Consider the following 20580-nt stretch of genomic DNA (forward strand, 5'->3'; position numbering starts at 1 on the left):
CCTCAAAATTTTGCGCACTGAAGAAATAATTCTGATTCGGACCACAAGTTAGAAAGACTCATTGAAGAAAGGTGAGTATTAGTGTGATTCAGCACAAGCATTGTGGAACAGGGTGTCGCGTTACATGCTGGATAGACTGAAATTCAGGTTCATGAAGGTTTTATCAACTGAACATTGCTCAGGGTGTGTTCACTTACTGTTAGTTTCCGTAAAATTCAGATACTCGGATTCCCTGAAACCAGACCCAGGTATTCTGCATCAGGTAGGAAGATGGACTGTATTCAGCAGTGTTATGGCGTTTTAATAAGCACACTTGCAACGGTAGTATTTCTAATATTTCTACCATATCAATATTATCAGTGAAATCGCGCGGCTTTATGGAACTGTGTGCTCGATTATTCTGTATGTGTGTTTTTTTAGGGAAGAGGAGGTACTTCTGACAATGATATTTATGTTATCAAATATTGTGGCAATTCTCAGTGGTCGTAGATATAAATAGCAAATTCTACCATCAGTGGGTACTTTACCATGTACCATGTACCTCCTGTAACTAATAATGTGGCCACTGAATCCATGTCATTCAGCTGCTGTTCCCCATCCACGTCAATGCTGACAACTGCGCTACCGGGACGCCACGTTTATTAACCTCAGCTTGATTTCGCTGATTTAGTAGAATAAGGCGCAACATGATTTATCCTCGGGTACTAAATAAATCAATGAATTTGCGTGAATTTGCTTGTATTTGATAAAGACGGGATGTTGAATGTATTCTCTGTTATTTGAACGTAGGAGAGGAGATTTTTTCCCCGCTGGTGTTTAGAAAAATCAATTGGGCACTTGCTGGGGGGAATGAGCATCACGCAAAGTCTGGACAGGAATTGGAGAGCATGCTTGCTACTGGAAGGGGATCTGAAACAGATGGAGATAGATTATATTATTTTTATTAGGTAGAACTCATGTGTCTTCAGAAATCTCCTCAAAGGGGAAGGGAAGCAGAGGTTTTTTTTCAATGTGTTTAATTCCGCAGCGCACAGGTTATTGACAGAATAGGGAGTGAATTGGTCCAGACGGTCCCAGGGATGTGTCACTGAGATCACAGTCCAGCTGTGATCATAGCGAATGGCAGAAAATGACATGTTACTAATTCAACAGACCAGCAGCAGATTTTGACAAATAAGGAAAGCTGTGAATTTAATTCTTGGTGTTTTGCCAACCTTCTCTGACGAGGAACGGCAAATGTATCTGTAAAATAAGTGCAGTGACAGACAGATTCGCCAGCGGGAAATGTTCATAATATAATATGATTGCTGCTGTGAAGTGCTAACCTGTTTCCAGTCAGTGAGCAATAAACTGAAGGAGAAGGGCGCCCGTATCTTGCTGTCGACTTTGACCGGTTGTTATCTCTGGGTGGTGGTTATCTCGGTACAGTTGCTCCCCAATCGGCCCATTACTGGAATGATCCCACTGCCAACATCTTTTAAAAATGGCTCTTTACAAACAGACTGACCTTGAAGTCAGTTCCTGACAACTGGGCCACAGTTAAATCTGGAGAAAGAGAATGTCCAGTGTTGAAAAAAAAACCAATACACCATATACATGATATTTCATCAGAGTTCACGGCTCCCTTCCTCCTGCTGTCTCTGTGCAATAAAGCCACAGCGATCTTTGCCCTGAGCAGTTGCTGAAGTTTATAATCTGACAATAAACTGGTCCCAAGGTGAACCATAAATGAAAGCGACAACACCAACAGACTCGGACCAGAATGCGGGTAGTGATTTTTCTCTGGAGCGGATGAAAATCTCTGGATGAAATAACTCTGGCGGTGTTTGCAGCTATGACTACCTACAAAGCAAAACCCTACATCATGAAGGACAGTGAGCTCAACCCCGTTTATGCTCGATTAGAAAGGAAGAATAAAGTTTCAGCTCTGAGGATCCCTGTAGCATCCAATGATCATGTGATTTCTGCGTTGGAGGCCGACGTCAGGTTGTCCATCAAGAGGGTGAACCCTGCAAGGCGGTAGTCCCCTATGGAATACCTGGTAAGGTTCTGAAAGCTGTGCCATCCAACTGGCAGGGGTATTGAGAGACATTTTCAGTTGCATTGCTACGGTTGGCAATTCGCACCTCCTTCAAACGGCCAACAAATATACCAGTGCCCAGCAATTTCAGCGTAAGTTGCCTTAACGAATATTACACAGAGCACTCACGCCTACGGTGATGAAATGCTTTGAGGTGTAGGTCATGGCTATAATCACCTCCAGTCTCAGTAAGGAACTGGACCTTCTGCAATTTGCCTACGCCACCATAGATCTATAGCAGAAGCGATCTCAGTGAATCTCCTCGCAGCCTTGGGTCACCTGGAAGTACAAATACCTACATCAGGATGCTTCATATTGGCTATGGCTCAGCGTACAACACCATCATTCCTACAGCCCTGATCGGAAAACTACAGATCATGTGCCTCTGTACCAGCATCTGCGACTGCAATCGCTCGTCCGTCAGCTGCAACCGCCTTGCCGAGACTTTGATGTTCCCTCTACCCCGGAGCCTCGGCTGGCGACACCGGCATGGAATTGGTCGTCTACAGGGCAGCGCAGGGCCGCTTCCCGGTGTCGCGTCGTCTGGGACGTTCCTTGTTATGTCGGAAAACGGCCGGTCAGTGAGTTCTGGGAGCAGAAAAACCAAACGGGAAATGACAGTCTGAGTGCAGCTGCAGATCCGAGGATTCAACAGGTCCTCATCCACCTTGAAAAATAAACTAAAGTGATGAAGTAAAGCTGCTTCCGTGGATGAGCTTGATGGGGCAACCATTTGTCGCCATTGTATCTCCTCCTCCCCTAAACCCCTCACACCCTCCCCCAGATTCCTTAACTACTCCTTAGGTAGTGCTTTCGGCATTATCTGTATTTCTGCTTAAACCACGCACTTCCTTCAGCTAGTGTAGAGGAATACTTATGGCTCTTGATGTTATTTTCAACCATGGTCGCTTTTGCTTATTAGATCAATATTGCCCGACTCAGTCTCGCCAAACAACACGCGAATAGTAACCTTCTTGCAATATGTTACTCTGAGTCTACAGTGACACGACCCGTGTTTCGAAGAGGTATTTATAATCCGATTATTTCGCATTCGAGATACCAGTTTGCCAAATTAATCAGTTTTCTAAATAAATTCAGTATTTGTCAGTTTTGTGTTTCTTGTCCGGAATCCTGTCACTCGCAGTGAGTTCCATTTGACCTACAGCATGTTGAAGATGCTCCACTGTTACAGCACTAATATATTTACTCTGTTTGCCGGATATCTGTACAGTGTTAGAAACGATCGATATGACATGAAACAGCGGACAGTGTCGGGCTTTGTGAACCCGGTGTCTGAACGTGCACTAAAACACGTCACTGTGAGTTTCACCGCTCTGTACTGACACAGTCACTGCTTTCCATATACAGGTTGGTCTCTGTAACTCTCCACCTCAGTCAATGACCACATCCCTTTTCCACTTCAATTCTCTATCGCTCGCTCTACGGCTCTGTCTCAGTCTGTTCTGTTCACGTGACTACTGTTCTTCGGCTCCTAGCAACACGGTCTCGCGCTTATTCTTTGGTCACGAGCAGAGTCGGATCTCCGTCCATTCATGTGCCCTAGAACCTCTTAGGCGCTGATATTGCATTCTCTCTGCTACTATCCGCAAATCCGATACCCCCCACTCAATGTTAACAATTTGCGGCTCTCGTATCTTTGCCCCTATAAACTTCAATGCATGCAATCTGATGATAGTCATTTAAGCCTGCGAAACTTATATCGGCTCCCTGCTCTATCTATGCCGCTCATAATCTCATAAATCCATAACATTTCTCCTCTCGGTCACACGAAAAAAAACAACAATCTGATTTTGTCCACATGACTTATAACTCAGCCGTCATCTGGAAAATATCACCGGCGTCGTTACTTGAGACAGATGCAAAGTACCCAGTATGTACATCTGCAATTTTTTGTCCCCCATTACCACCTAGCCAGCATCATTTTCCAGTGATCCAGTATTAACCCCATCTTCCTTCTACGCAAAATATAAAGGAACACCGGTTTAGCTTCCTGCTTTATGTCATTGCCAAGTTTGCTCTGATTTCATCTTTTTTTCCTTTTTAAAAATTGTTCTTTGATTGCCTTTTGTTACATATTAAAAACCCAATCATCCTTCCCCCTAACTTCTGCGTCCTTATCTGCCCTTTCGTTGGTCTTTATGCAGTCCGTAACTTCCCGTCAGCCACGGTTGCCTACTCCTGCCATTTGAGAACTTCTTCCTCCGTGGGACATATTCACCCTGCGCCTCGTGAACTATTCCGAGAAACTTCAGCCATCTCTGCTCTGCCGTCATCACCGCCAGTATTCTCCTCTGATTGTCCTGGGCAATTTTCTCTCTCATCCACCTGTAATTCCCTTTATTCAGTAGAACGATGATGAATTCTGTAACTTACCCACCCACCCCCAGCACCCCGGCAGAACATCTCTTGCAACCAGCAGTAACTGAGCGGACGGACATATTGTTCTGTGGAATACAATCACATGTAAATTCATTTCCAGCGAATGAAACTCACATGGGTTTTAACACATTTAGCTGAACAGAGTTTTCATGAATACTATTTTTAACATTGCTTTCCACGCTGAAATTTACTGTCCAACCCACTTTTGCCCGAGGTGACGGTCCCCATTGCTAATTCACGGATACAGATTTTGCACAAGTGAGCGACCTTCTTTATTTCACACGGCGGTTTATAGTGTACTCTTGCTGGCCATCGCTGACCTGAACACAATTTTGTCAGCAGGCGAGGGAGTTTATTTTCCAAATGCTCGAACCAGGTGTAAAGGACCGAGAGGCTGGAGAATGCTAATACTACTGGGATGCTGGAAAATACTTGGGAAGAACTGAGAGGTATTGTGACCCAGGCCTATGGAGTGATATTGTGCCTTTCCTCATGACTGAAGCAACAGCTCAATATGAAGCGACTGAGGAGTAAATTGGCTCTTGGCCACTGATTCTATCTCCAGTAAACAAGTCAAGTGCGGCGCCATGAATTTGACTTTAATACCATATGCTGGGTGAGTTCGATTCGTGTTGCTGGCCTCAGGTTACGAGGAGTAAAATGGTTTTCAGAAATAAACTCACCATTTAAACTCGGGCTAAGCAATCGACCAGATGAAAATTGAGTTTTAGTATCAAATGTTATGGAAACGTACCCATCGGCTCAGATGCTCCACGCCCAGCGAGCTGGCCCCATTTTCCCTCACTTAGCCAGTATCCCTCTGAACCTCTGAAATCCTTGCAGGCATCGAGATGGCTTTCTAAATGTTGCCAATATTTCCACCTTAATGGCTACTTCTGACAGCTCAGTCAAAACATGTCCCGGCCTTTATATGAAGGAACTGCCCCCATGTCAATTTTAAACCTCTGTCCTCTGATCTCTCTCGTTTTTATTCTTGTTTACCGCAGACCAATAGTTCAGTCGGGACAATGATAGTGGATCTCTTCCCCGGTTGTGGACTGCAGGGTACTCGATGTTAGTCTTCGTCCTCACCTGAATCATTATATTTTACATTATTCCGTTGTATCTCCAGACTCCACGTTAGGGCTGAGAACAGGTATTTTCATTTGAGTTCATTCTTCACTCACTGTGCTTCATTTCCTCAGCCAGTTCACGTGGACCTTCACTTAGGCTTTGCTGTCTGTCTCCACCAAACCATATATCATCAATGTAGTTAAAACTCGGGCACCAAGTGAGAGATTGGGTGGCTCATGGGCCATGAAATTCAGTCGGACTTGGTAAACGCCCATAAACTGAAAATGGAATGGTAAAACGACGTAATTCTCACGTCACAGCGTATCCATCACGAAAACATTGATCCGGTAAGATTGAGAAAAGGAGCATTTCCATCTTCATAACGGCTTCGCATTGTCCCTCTCCTTGTGAATTCCTCTCGATCAAAATGGCAATATCTGGCAGAGCCGCAGATGATCAGCTACACAGGCAAACAGACAAGCAGCTAGGCAGATGACAGACAGCCTGACAGTCCGATAGATAGATAGATAGATAGATAGATAGATAGATAGATAGATAGATAGATAGATAGATAGATAGATAGATAGATAGATAGATAGATAGATAGATTGATAGATTGATTGATAGATAGATAGATAAGTATATAGATAGACAGACACACACACACACAGATAGATATATATATAGATAGATAGATAGATAGATAGATAGACAGACAGACAGACAGACAGACAGATAGACAGTCTGCAAATCAGTAACCAGGAACGAGACTAGACGAAGGGACTGGACGAAGTTCGTTGTTCTTGACATGTGCTCGCTGGAATGGAAGTTCCGCCTCCAGGCTGGCTTAATTAGAGCAAATTAGTTGTTTTATTGTGTCTTTTGATGATGATCTGCGAGACCTGAGCACACGCTCCAGGTCCAAGTTTGAAACATCGACTCGGAGAACTCGCCCAGTGAACCAGACTCCGTGTAAAGAGAAACCTTTTAACAGTCACCCCCGGGACTGGGTCAAAACTGTAATTTCCCATCATGCAGATTGTGGGGAGCTGTATGATAAATTAGAACATGGAGCTTTATTCAGTCTCTGTGCAGCGTGAAATACTGGCCGTTCTTTAGGGTCTCACCGTCCCCGGGCGAGAAAGGAGCATCTCCAAACAAACAACGACAGGGCAGTTCAGCCGGTTTAAGAGAGAAAAAGAAATCACAGTTCATTGGCGATCGTAGCAAGCTGTCCGGTTGGAAGATGAGATGCCGTCCCTCTCGGTTATGCTCTGCCTCACGATGTCAGTGGAGAAGGCCGCAGGCGGAGAAATAGTCCGAATGTCAGCGGAATAAGAATTAAACTGAGGTGAAGCAAGAAGCTCACGATTAAACACGTGGACCGTAAGCAAATATTCGGCACTCCGAGCACCCAAACTCGCTTGTTGTTGTATTTATTCTCTCTCTGGTGTGATGGAGACATCATTGTGGAGACTGAAATTGCTATAGCCTCGGTATGCAACTAGGCAGGTCTGCACCTAAATCTCTGCGTCAGTTACTTACATGAAAATGAAACAAAGAAAGCCAACACCTTATGTGAACTTCCGCTAAAGCTTCCACTTCCACTCCAACTGTGTCCATTGTATTATCCACTACTGAACACAGGTATGTCGCTAATATCAACCCGCATCCCTGCCTTCAGTGAATTCTGACCGGCCGTTCCCTTGTCCGTCTCTGCATCAGCACTCTCCAAAACCTCTCACTCTTTGTGAATATTCCAGCCCTACTCATCCGTGGAACCGACTCAGTAGGTACCTCAATATTGACCCCTGTGTGCCCGTCGAGGACTATCTGAGAAGCTGATCAATTCCATACCATAAGCGACGGCCCACTGGCTTATTACCGCACAGAGAGGCTGGACAGGTGAAAGGCCGTTCATGTGTGTCATTTAATTCAGACCATTTAATGCATGTGCACGTCAAGGTAGCACGTCGGGGGGAAATACGGAATATACAATGGTGTGTTATCTTTGCCGTGAAAGTGCAGTTCACATTGTCCAAACAAGTAAGTACGGCTTTCTACCTCATTGTCAGCAAAACTATCAATTTTGTGCATCTGTAAAACAATTGTCATTTTTGGTACAAGTATAATGAATGCAAAAGGGTTGAGTATTTCCACCAAATGCAGGGTCGATGAAATGCTTTGCTCCATACTGGCGCGACTGATCTAGTTCACTGTGTGACGGACTACATCAGTTTGATGCACAAACAAAATGCTGGAGGACCTCAGCAGTTCAGGCCCATCTATGGACAAGAATAGACTATCGACGTTTCGGGCTGCGACTCTTCAAATGGACGGAGAAGATGCCGGAATAAAAAGGTTGGGTGAGGGAAATACGGAAAAGAGTGAAACTGACAGGTGAAGCCAGGTGCTTAGGTTGTCGACGGGGGTGGGGGGCATGGGGGAAGCGGTCGAAATAAGTGACTGGATGGTGATAATTGGAAAGGGCAAAAGGGCTGGAGAAGAAAGAATCCGACAGGGAAAGAGAGTGGTTCATGGATGAAAGGGAATCTGGTCGCAAACCAGCAGGAAATGACAGGCAAGGAGAAGTGTAAGAGTCCAAGGTGGTGAATTGAAGCCGAGGGAAAAGGAAAGGGGGTGGAATACTGGAATATAGAGATATCAATGTTCATGTTATTAAACCGGATGTTACCAAGACAGAATATAAGATATTAGTCCTCCGGCCCGAGAGTGACCTCATAGTGGCGCAAGACGAGGCCATAGACCGGCATGTAGGCTTGGGATGGGGATGGGAATTGAAATGTTTGGCCACCGGGAAGTTTTGCTATATGTTGATGGACATTAGGTCCTCGACGAAGTGTTCATTAATTTGAAGAAGTGTCTCGGCCAGAAACTTCCAGTGTTTATTCATTTCCATGGATGATGTCTAATCTTTTGCGTTCTTCCTGCGTTTTGTGTATGTATTTTAATAATTCAATTGCAATATCCATGACCGAGACGAGTTCCTCAGTGAACAGAGCAGTCCAATAACGGTTCCCAATTGCTCAATGACGACAAAGTCTATGGAGCCAAGGAATAGACATCACATGATCAACAATGACAAACATGAAAACGAGAGCTGACCCTAAGAGTATTTCGTAACAACATTCACTGATTGCGAGAATCGTAATTTCTTTGTCTTTGAGATTTGCAAACTCCTCACAATTAGGATTTTACTTGAATTACATCATTATTTTTACCCCACCTTTTGGAAGACACGTCAGCCTTGTGCAGTATTGAATATTCCGAATGCTGGAGCGAGTATAAATGAATGACCGTGGAGATTCATCAGCTCAGAATTTCTTCAGCGAGATCACGGGCTGCTGGAAGACAGGGTGAATCTCACACAGCATGCTTGAAACGGTTTACCGTGTGAGAAAGACATGGTTCATGATCATCGCCGTTATCGGCGTTCTTGGTAAGAACAGAGGCGAACTAACAATTGCGGGTTTGTGTGCGCGGTCTGTGAACTCGTTCAGTTACCGACAGCGTTGTGATGCCGGTGTATCAATGAGTGCGGTTTATCATTCTGATAAATCTCTGTGTTAGTTCAGAAGTCTCCTTGCTGTTTAATCCGTGCCCTCGACTGTAGATCAACTGGCGGTTGAAATAGATGCAGAGTAGAAGATCGGAGATATGATTCATGGCGGGCTGTTGAAGTAAACTCCGATAATCTCGAGCTTCTGCAGCTTTACGGGCTATTAGTGTTATTCCGAATCAATAGAGTAACATGCTTTAAATTCAAATTGAAATTATTGCGCAGTGTTTTCAGAAATCGCTGCAAGTTTGAAGGGTATGCAGGAAGCGGATCGCCGGTGAGATTCAGCGGGGAGAAGTAGACATCTCTTGTGATACACTCACAATGAAACAGTGTACAGACGACGTTACGGGCCGAGTCCCCTCAGCAAGTCCGTCCTGCTGAAGCGTCTCGGCCGGAACTGTCGACTGTACCCTGTTCCATTGACGCTGCCTGGCCTGCTGAATTCTTGCAGCATTTTGTGTGCGTTGCTCGGATTTCCAGTATTTGCAGATATTCTCTTGTTTGTGATTGGATTACATCACTTGCGATTTAGACTCCGAAACACAGGGAGTTTCCAAAATGAATATACGTTTCTGCGTGCGTTTTGCGTGCGCCAGGATTTGTTCCCCAATGAAGTGATGCGACATTTAAGAGCCAACCCAGCAGGGTCAGTTGGTGGTCAGAGGGGCAATATGCATACGATATCATGCCTTCCTCTACTGCCATGATGAGGTCACACTCAGGTTGGAGGCGCAACACCTCATCTACCGTCTGAGTAGCCTCCAGCCTGGTGGTATAAACATTGAATTCTCCAATTTCCGGTAATTCCCCCCTCCTCCCCCTTCCACTTCCCCTATCCCACTTCCCTCTTTGCCTCTCTCCCCTTTCAACTTTCTGCTTCTTTATCTCTAAAGTTCTTTCATGCTTATCCCCTCCCCCCTTTATCTTTCCTCTGATTGGTTTTCCACCTGTCGCCTCTCGCTCCCTACCCCCTCCCCTATCTCTATTACTGGGCTTCGGCCCTCTCTTCCGCCCCATTCCTGATGATGGGTCTCGGCCCGAAATGCTGGCAACTCGTTTCTCACGGATGCTGAGTTCTTCCAGCGTTGTGTACGTATGCATACGATACTCCGCTCTCGAACAATAAACATCGAATCATTCAGTATCATCCTGCAGCAATCTGGAAACAAAATTAAAAGAGACAGATGTCTTGAACTACCTATACGGCCTTTCATTTGCAAATTTGGTAGATTGAGCACTCACGTGCAAAAAAGCTGAATATTCAGCGGGTCCGGCAAGATCTTTAAAAAAACGCAAGCTGAAACTCTCTGACCGGATACCGTGCAATGTGCGCAGTGACTGCGGGTTTACATTGATTTCTCCAAAGCGCCCTCGACGATTAGTTCACAAACCATGTCCCTCTTCCAGTAGCGAGTACTGTACCCTTTCAGCCAGCATGTACTTGAGCGAGGCATCTTTCACTTCCGCTCCACACGCTTTAAATCTTCAGAAATAAGTGTCTGCAAAGTATGATTGTTGTAAATTACCAGCTTATTTCTTTCCTGTGACATAGGGAGCGGCGAGAGAGTAATTATCATTCTTTTTGCTGTTTCCCAGTGAATTTAGTGGCTATTGTGATCCTATCCCGGGGCAAGTGCGGCCTCTCCACCTGCAGCACGCGCTACCTGGTGGCCATGGCAACGGCGGATCTACTAACCATCATCTTTAATGTATATTCTGGCTGGTCAGTTATTATTAATTCCCCGGGACTTTCCTTGACATCACCCCGGTATGCAGTGTGATCTTTGTCCTGGGTCAGGCAGCCACCGATTGTTCTGTCTGGTTCACCGTCATGTTTACATTTGATCGGTTTGTCGCCATCTGTTGCCAGAAGCGAAAAGCAAAGTATTGCACCGGGAAAACTGCGGCTGCGGTTCTGACAACAGCCGGCGTTCTGATCTGTTTTGAAAACGTGCCCTACTTTTTTATATATCACCAGTCAAAGTGATTGACAATATACCCTGGGACTGTATTACAAAGCCAGGCTACTATACGGATCCCGGGAGGGTGGGATATAACTGGCTTCCTACCATTCTAGTGCCATTACTCCCGTTCGTGTTAATACTACTGTTCAACGCTCTGACAGTCAGACACATTTTAGTGACGAGTCGCGTCCGTAAGGGGCTGAGGGGTCAGAGCAAGGCGGAGAACCGCAGTGACCCGGAGATGGAGAGCAGGAGGAGGTCTGTGATCTTACTTCTCACCATCTCCGGAAGCTTCATCATCCTGTGGTCGGTGCGTGTTGCCGAATTCCTTTATTACACCATTGCCAGGCTGGATCCAGAGAATTACAACTTTTGGGAAGACATACTTCAACATTCCGGATACATGCTGATGATATTAAGTTGTTGCACAAACACGTTTATTTATGGGGTAACTCAGTCCAAGTTCAGAGAGCAGTTCATCAGCGCAGCGAAATATCCCTTCACATCATTTTCATTTGATTAGATTTATTACTCTTCCAATTATTTATTTTCCAAGTTTTAGATTTGATCAGAAAGTCTTTCCTCCTTTTTCGGTCGTATCCTCAGAATGGACTGCCCAGTCTTATTTTTCTCCTTTTTTCATATAGTGTAGTGGGCTTCTTTCTTCTTTTTTTTAAAATTTGAAGTTCTTTTTTCTCTCTTTATGAACTGATAAGAGGAGAATTAGCTGTTTACTTTTTGTTATATACTACATATTAGCTAAATACTATGTATGATTTTGACAATGTTTATTTCGCTTTCTGTTTGTATTGTTATTGATATGTATATTTGAGATAATTCTCCTCTTGTTTGTATACGTGTTCTTTTTAGATCAATAAAAAGATTAATAAAGAAAGAAAGAAATATCCGCCCACCTCAATTAGACAACTAAATATCTAGCCTATACTCACAGGCGATCGCTGTGTTCTCGCCCAGACACTACAGAACTGTCGTCAGCGGAGAGCGCGACAGCCGGGAGAGTTAAACTCATTTAGAAGCCCAGAGAGACTCAGCACCATTCGGCTCACGCATCCCACCATCTCCACGTTCTACCAATTATCACTCTCATCCTACGTTTTATTCGCGCGCTCGTCACTGCCACGCCCCTTTCGATCATGATAGAGCGGGTCAGGGTTGGAGGGTATTCAAGGGAAGAAGGTACCATTCCAGGGGAGGGCAGTGAATTACGACTTTAGTTTGCACAAAGCCTTGCGTCCGAGTAGATTAACGGGTGAGTTATTGGCTATGACTAATGTTTCTTCAATCCCTCTACTTTCTACACTGATCTCCACGGGCTGGGAAAATGGGTCGGTCATGGGGAGTCCGGTTATCCGCACGGTCTCTATACTCATAGTACTCTCAGGCAGTGCCACAGAGGGGCTTACGGACGGTATAGTGGCGCCGGAATCGTCCAGGACACGGACTCGTTTCTCAGATATTTCTACATCCGGGAATGGATCCTCCTGCGGCTTCTCATGCAGCCCGATCAGAGCCGGTTGTATCTTCTCCCCCTCGTGGCCTCCCTACTGGGACTTGAAGGGGTTATGCAGAGTGAAATGAGTCACTTCCCAGGGGTACTCGCAGGTCATCCTTTCTCCCTATCCTATCCCTTCCCTCCACGTCGCCTCGGCTCTCTCTGGCCTGTACTGTCCCCTTTCTCCCGTGATCTTGAACAACCCATTTCGTTCCATGTCGATCAGGGTCTGGGTAACCACATTCCGTTGCTGGGTCTGCCAGTTCAGATTGGTCAATTAAAAGGCAGGGGCGACCTCGGGTCGGAGTCAGTTCGGGAAGGTCTGTACAGCCCACCGGGCATTTTGCTGGTCCAAGTGTATTCCAGCATTTGCGTCCCAGGTGTCTTTGAATGGAGTGATGACGTCAGTGACGGTCTTTCCTTTCTTTTCCACGCACCGGACAACTTCTCCGAAGTCCCAATGTTGTCGAGCTGCGGCAAGGATAGGACTTTTAATTCGAGCACCTTCGTTTCCATAGCCTGTCTGCATCCTCTCCAACTGAGGATGGCCAGTCTCTCTCGGGAGTAGCCTTGGCAGGAGAAGTTGGTCTCCGCCCCAGGCAAGGAAATTCCGTATATGATACGGAGGAGCGCCTGTAAAACGCCAGGCAGCGGGTTCAATATTTGACAGGTCGGAGTATGCCAATTATGAGTGGATACAGGTTTTCCCAGCGGATCGGGGTGTACCTGATCGGACTACATACCTCAGTCGGGGTCCAGGGTTTTAAAATAGGGACATCGTCCACCATTATCCGGCGGAATAGAGAGGTCCCTCGCCTTGTGAGGTTATCGGGCAACACCTTTCCCCTCTCTGGTGGAAACTCGAACCTCGATGAACGGAGAGTCCGTCCCCGCCCCAGGCTCCGAAAGAATCGGGCACAGGGGCGGGGCTTCGGTCCTGGAGAGCATCCGGTGCTGCCACAGACTGGGCTGGCTGCCCGTTCTGGAGTTTTGTTGCAATCCCACTGCCACCTCAATAACCGTCTCATGGGGCGGTGGAAGCGCCAGCGGAGGGTACAGGTCTCCCAATGGAGCTTTCGGAGTGACGCTAGAATCTGCCATTGGACTATTACTTTCCCTATTTCTGGCGTTTCCCTTATGACGCTAGCGCCGCTTTCCCATCTCTTCCCATTTTGTAACATATGTAGTTAACCCCCAGCGAGTATCCTCACCCCCAGACTCAACGCAGTGTCTCCCTTCCAGTATTCCATTTTTACCAAATCGAAAGATTCTGCATAGGGCCAGTCTCCTTGATCCAGCCATGTAAATCACTGGTAAAGGTAACAGAGTACCTGTTATTCCTTGGTTCCAACCGAACCTTATGGGCGGATGAACCAGGAGGAATTAACGTGTCACGCAATAATTGTTCAGTGTTCTTGTATTTTGAAATTTTCCTCTCCCTGTCGTTATACACTGGGGCCTTCTTGTTTGGATCGGCCGGGCGTCGTTCATGGGGGCGTCCTTTGTTCTTCTCCAGTTCGCTTGACCAAGACTTACTGACCTGGTGACCCATTTTAACATGTATTTCTATCTTCATTTATTCCAGTTATTAGTATTCTACGTTCTATTTCCTATGCTAAACGTGCTTCGTAATCAGCTGATTAACATTTACGAAAAGCAGGTTCCCCTTAAATTTAACAGAAATATTTTGTCCATTAGGTCTGATCGCCCTCTCCCAGTTTCCTTCTTGTTCTTAACAGATCTCAGGAACTGGGCACCGGCCGGTCAGGGACGGTCTTACTCACGCCTCGCCCTGGTCCTGTTCTTGATTCCCGTCTCTCGGGGAAGTCTCACGGGTAGGGATGATTTCCTGTCCGAAGTGCAAATTTGTCGGTCGGGGCTGAGTTGAATCCCGTACATAGGGATCCCATCTTCGCTGTCGGATTGTCAGGGATTTTCTTTTCCACACAAGATTCGGAACCAGGTATTCGGTAGGAGATTCTTTATTTACGTGACATGGAGAGCTGTCCCTCCCGAGAGCCTAGCTTAAAATTCTTATGGTTGATTCTAACGGGTACGGTTTCCATATTTGGTATTCCACATTTCATATTCCACATTTCCATATTTGGTAATGGTCTGAGAAAGCCAGAGTTGAAAAAACACACTGAGGTCACGTGGCCTCGTGGTGTACAGCTGCAGGCCAGAGGGTAGTATGACGTAGTGTTTTGTCGACGCTAGAAGGCGCCATCAGAATTTTATACTGATCCAGGCATTACGCAACAGAGACACAAGATGCTATAAGGTATTTACCCAGCCCAGCTGACCAATATTCTCCACACAAGCGAAAAAAACCTTCCTCAGGACCCTGGTGCAACCACAAAACCTCTATCACACACAACAGACAAACCAATATATTGTACACTAAATTGGTTAATGAAATACAAAGTGCGTGTAGTAAAGCACCGCACTGGGAAACAATAAACATTTAGCAACCAGCTCGCTGTCCAAGTGACGAGACCTCAGTGGTGGCGGGATATTCATTAGTATCGTAACCCGGGGGCAGAAGTTATTACCCGGCATTCCTAGTGCTGATATGTATGGATCTTCATCCTGGTAAATTGGATTAGTAAGTATGCAGACGATAGTAAGATAGGTGCCGTTGTGGATAATGAAGTAGGTTTTCAAAGCTTGCAGAGAGATTTAGGTCAGTTAGAAGAGTGGGCTGAACGATGGCAGATCAGTTTAATGCTGATAAGTGTGAGGTGCTACACTTTGGTAGGACTATTCAAAATAGAACATACATGATAAATGGTAGGGCATTGAAGAATGCAGTGGAACAGAGTGATGTAAGAAGAATGGTGCATAGTTCCCTGAAGGTGGAATCTCGTGCAGAGGGTGGTGAAGAAAGCTTTTGGTATGCTGGCCTTTATAAATCAGAGCATTGAGTATATGAGTTGGGATGTAACGTTAAAATTGTGCAAGACATTGGTGAGGCCAAATCTGGAGTATTGTGTAGAGTTCTGGTCACCGAATTATAAGAAAGATCTCAACAAAATAGACAGAGTACAGAGGAGATTTACTAGAATGTTACCTGGGTTTCAGCACCTAAGTTACAGAGAAAGGTTGAACAAGTTAGGTCTTTATTCTTTGGAGCGTTGAAAGTTGAGGGGAGACTTGATAGAGGTATTTAAAATTATGAGGGGGATAGATAGAGTTGACGTGGATAAGCATTTTCCATTGAGAGTAGGGGAGATTCAAACAAGAGGACATGAGTTGAGAGTCAGGGGTAAAAGTTTAGGGGTAACACGAGGGGGAACTTCTTTACTCAGAGAGTTGTAGCTGTGTGGAACAGGGTTCCAGTAGAAGTGGTAGAGGCAGGTTCGATATTGTCATTTAAAAAAAATGGATAGGTATATGGGCAGGAAAGGAATGGAGGGTTATGGGCTGAGAGAAGGTCGGTGGGATTAGGTGAGTGTAAGCATTTGACACGGACTAGAAAGGCTGAGATGGCCTGTTTCCATGCTGTAATTGTATGGTTATATGTGAGATGATAGACATTCAAATGGAGTAGGACTTGTATAATGAATGGCAAGGCGCTGACAATTCAGTTCACTGAAAAGCAGGATGGTGAAAAAAACCGTTTAGCATGCTAGCCTTCATCAGTTATGGTGTAGAGTTTAGGGGCGGGGCATTATTTGCAGTTACATAAGTTGTTGCTGAGACCACTTTTGGAACATTATCTACAATTTTGGTTACCCTGTTATAGGAAAGACTTCTTTGTGGTGGCGTGTTGGGGAGGAAGCATTAAGAAGAAGGACGCCTCACGTCTTAATAAGCTGATAAGGAAGGCGGGCTCTGTTGTGGGCAAAGTACTGGAGAGTTTAACATCGGTAGCTGAGCGAAGGGCGCTGAGTAGGCTACGGTCAATTATGGAAAACCCTGAACATCCTCTACATAGCACCATCCAGAGACAGAGAAGCAGTTTCAGCGACAGGTTACTGTCGATGCAATGCTCCTCAGACAGGATGAAGAGGTCAATACTCCCCAATGCCATTAGGCTTTACAATTCAACTGCCAGGACTTAAGAACTTTTTTTAAAGCTATTATTAATGCTTTTTGAGTTAGTGATTTAGATGCATATCATATTATTACTGAGTTAAGTATTGTATGTAATGAGTTTTTGCTACAACAAGTGTATGGGACATTGGAAAAAATGTTGAATTTCCCCATGGGGATGAATAAAGTATCTATCTATCTATCTATCTATCTAAGTTGGAGAGGGTGCAGAAGAGATTTAGGAGGATGTATTTTTGGACTATAGGGCCTGGGTTACAGAGAGGCTGGCCATACTGGACCTTTATTCCTTGGAGAATGAGAGGTGACCTCAGAAGTTTAAAATCATAAAGGGTATTGATAAGGTGGATTGTCATTATTGGAGAGTTGGAGAGTCCAAAATGAGAGGTCACATATAGAAGACAGAAGGGAAAGAATTGAAACGAGACCTTGGGGATAACTTCAGTACACAGAGGATAGTGAGTACCCGGAAAAAGTTACCAGAGGAGGTGGTTGAAGTGGGTTCAACTGCAACATTTAACAGGCATTTGGACCGGTACATGGAAGGGAGAGGCTTGGAGAGTTGTGGGCCAAACTAGACAACTGGGACTAGCAGGGAGGATGCTGTGGTTGGTATGGACCAGTTGAGCCGAAGGGCCTGTTTAGATCGCATTACTCTAGGATTCCATAATTCTAAAGTGACACAAGTTGCATCCCAGTGCAAATAGTTTTACTTGTACACATCGTTCTGCTATCAGTCACTGGCGTCTTTTCAGGGCTCCTGGCATCCAAGGTTTTACTCATACACATTGTGGATCATGCTAACTATCTGCCCTGTTCTGCTATCAGTTATCTGTGCTTTCTCTGGGCTCCTGGAGTCCAAGGTTCACTGCTCTTCATGAAGCGTAAATTCCTGCCATAGGTGATGCTGGTGCCGTTTTCCTTCAATAGATATGGGCTTGCGATGGCTTTGCTGTCTTGTCAAAATTGTTTACTGCTGAATGTCTGGGTGGAATTATCCTTGACATTGGGACTAGTTATGCCTTAGTTGCAGCCTTCCATAAAGTGGCTTGACCAATGGATGGCAGGGTGGGTGGGCCACTGCTAATTTAACTTTGAATACAATTCCCTGGTTAAAATAGAAGCAGGAAGCCAAGGTCCTTGAGTATACTTCTCTTTGTTTCTCCTATTGTAGGCATACATAGACCAGGTTGAACTGCCCTGAAAATCAGATGCTTTCAGTAGCTGTACTAACACGTTACCTTCCCTGCACTGCCATATATTCAGTTACTAATCAATGGTCAATAATAGATCATCTTCCATAGTATCAATAACCTGTGAACTCAAACTGAATGTTGAGCGAGCTGGGGCCTTCCTCTTTAGAGCAAAGGTGGGGGTGGGGAGGTGGGGAGAGGTGATTTGATAGAGGCGTATAAGCTGATAAGAGGCATAGATAGATTTGGACAGTCAGCAACATTTTCCCAGGGCAGAAATGACTAATATGATGAAGCATAATGTTAATGTGATTAGAGAAAAGTTTAGGGGATTGTCAGACGTAGTATTTTTTTTTTTAAAGAAAATGGTGGGTGTATGGAATGCACAGCCTGGGTAGTGATAAGAGTAGATGCATCAGTGAGATTTAAGAGGCTTTTAGATAGAAAGAAAAATGGGGAGCTATTTGAGAGAGTAGGGATAAATTGATCTTGGAGCAGATTAAAAGGTCGGTGCAACATCATGGGCCAAAATGCCTTCATTGTTCTATATTGCTCTATGTCTGTCCCAGCTCAGTTTGAGCCCCGAGAGGAGTGATGAGAGCTCTGAAGCGAGGTGGAATAAAGCCTTTGGAATCATATATCTTTAATGCCCAGAAAGAAACTATGCGATTTTCAGTTTAATGACAGAGATGGTATCCTATAGGTAGATTTGTTTTTCTGCTGGGATGGAATGCTTCAGGTCAATTAAACTTCCAACAGCGTTTTGGGGTCTGCCTATTCCTTATCGCACCACAATTTTGAGGTCAATATTACAAATCATTAGTGAGCCTCATTACAGCTTAAACTTCCCATTCTTCCCAAGCATCATGTAAATGTAAAGTTTTCTTTGAATTAATCCATATTTTTCTCTACTTCAGGTGAAAGATGAGAGGACATTGGCGATTCTATGCGAATGTAGTGCTGGGTGTTTTGATTGCTCTGGGATTGTTCTTCATGTTCTGGGATAATGACAAACGTCGAGAGACTGATGATGTTGCAGAAACTGTTCATCGCAAAGATCTGCCCAAGGTTGTTATTGCTGATGCAACTAAATCAGTGCTCAAGCCAAAGTGCCACGCGAACACGACATTGTTGCACCTGTCCTCATTTGATCAACAGGAAGAGCACATAAAAAACTTCTTGATGTATAAACACTGCCGAGAATTTAACATGATTCAAAATGTCCCAGACAAATGTGGTGGTCGAGAAGGATCTCAAAATGTCTTCCTGCTCCTGGTGATCAAATCTCACCCTTTCAACCAGGATCGGCGGGAAATGGTAAGGAAGACCTGGGGCAGAGAACGCGAATTCAATGGGGTCCTAATTAAGACAGTCTTTATTTCCGGTGTCTCTCCTGACCAAACAGAAAGCAGGAAATTGAATCAGCTATTAGCAATAGAAAACAGAGAACACAGAGATGTCCTACAATGGGATTTCTTGGATACCTTTTTCAACCTCACCCTTAAACAATACAAGTTGCTGCAGTGGGTCAGTGAATTTTGCCCCAGTGCTAAATTCATCTTCAATGGAGATGATGATGTCTTTGTCAACACAGATAACATGATTGAATACTTGCTAGGCATGAAGGTTCACCAACACCTGTTTGTGGGCTATCTCATCGATGGGGTTGGGCCCATTCGCCAGAAGTGGAGCAAGTATTATGTGCCAGAAATAGTGACCACCATCAACTCGTACCCACCATACGTTGGTGGAGGGGGCATACTGATGTCTGTTTATACAGCTCATATCATTTACCACATAGCCCAAGACCTTGAACTATTCCCCATTGATGATGTATTTTTGGGGATGTGCCTGGCCAAGGCTGGACTAGCCCCAGACTCCCATAGCGGATTCTGGACAGCTGGTATCAGTGTTCCTTCAACCCAAGATGACTCTTTCAATCCTTGCTATTACCGTGAGTTGCTGCTAGTGCACCGTTTTCGGCCTTTCGAACTGCTAGTGATGTGGGATGCAGTGCATGATGCCAATCTGAAGTGTGCTCATGCTTCTCAGAAGTCTGCATCCATGGAAAGGACCGCATGAGTCATGAGAGAATGTAGCAACTGTTGGAATGCAATGCAGTTTGTAAACATGCGTTAATCAGCTGTTTATGCAATGTAAGAAGGTTAATTCCTAAATTATATTGGAGCATACATTAATTCATAGGGTTGGTGCCTTTTTACATTCCACAAATGTTTGTAAAGCTGTCAGGTGTCATCACTCAGCCTAATTCTTACTGCACCCATAATGACATTACAATATTGTCAGGAGCATCACAATTTAAGTCAATTGTAAAGTTATTCCAAGTGAGCAGTCCTTGTTGCATTACGTGCAGATAGGTACAGCATCTTCACTTGGGGCATTTGTATAATAAGCCACCAATAAAATTTTTAGTAACAGTTATATCTGTGTATTTTCTTCTTGCCGTTTCTTACATGACCCTTGCAAAATGTGAAAGAGACAAATGCATTTCTTGGACTGGAACTGTGAGAACAACAAATAATCTAGATCTAAAATTGTCTCAGGGTTGGAGGAATAGAGAAAGTTATGGTCATCACTTCTGTACTCAAATGTCAGCCTGCATTGTGTCTCTGTAACTACATATCAAATAGAAACACACACGCAGGAGATGGCTTTAACTGGTGTATTCACATTGCAGAGAGGGAAAGAGATAAATGAAC

The 20580-nt window shown here is 44.8% G+C and overlaps 1 pseudogene; it reads left to right on the top strand.

The window, feature by feature from the left end:
- Window positions 1-265: 265 nt before the first annotated feature.
- LOC140721076 (N-acetyllactosaminide beta-1,3-N-acetylglucosaminyltransferase 3 pseudogene) lies at window positions 266-20270 on the top strand (annotated as a pseudogene).
- The last annotated feature ends 310 nt before the right edge of the window (window positions 20271-20580 follow it).

Source organism: Hemitrygon akajei, unplaced genomic scaffold, assembly GCF_048418815.1.
Source record: "Hemitrygon akajei unplaced genomic scaffold, sHemAka1.3 Scf000050, whole genome shotgun sequence".
Lineage (NCBI taxonomy): Eukaryota > Metazoa > Chordata > Chondrichthyes > Myliobatiformes > Dasyatidae > Hemitrygon > Hemitrygon akajei.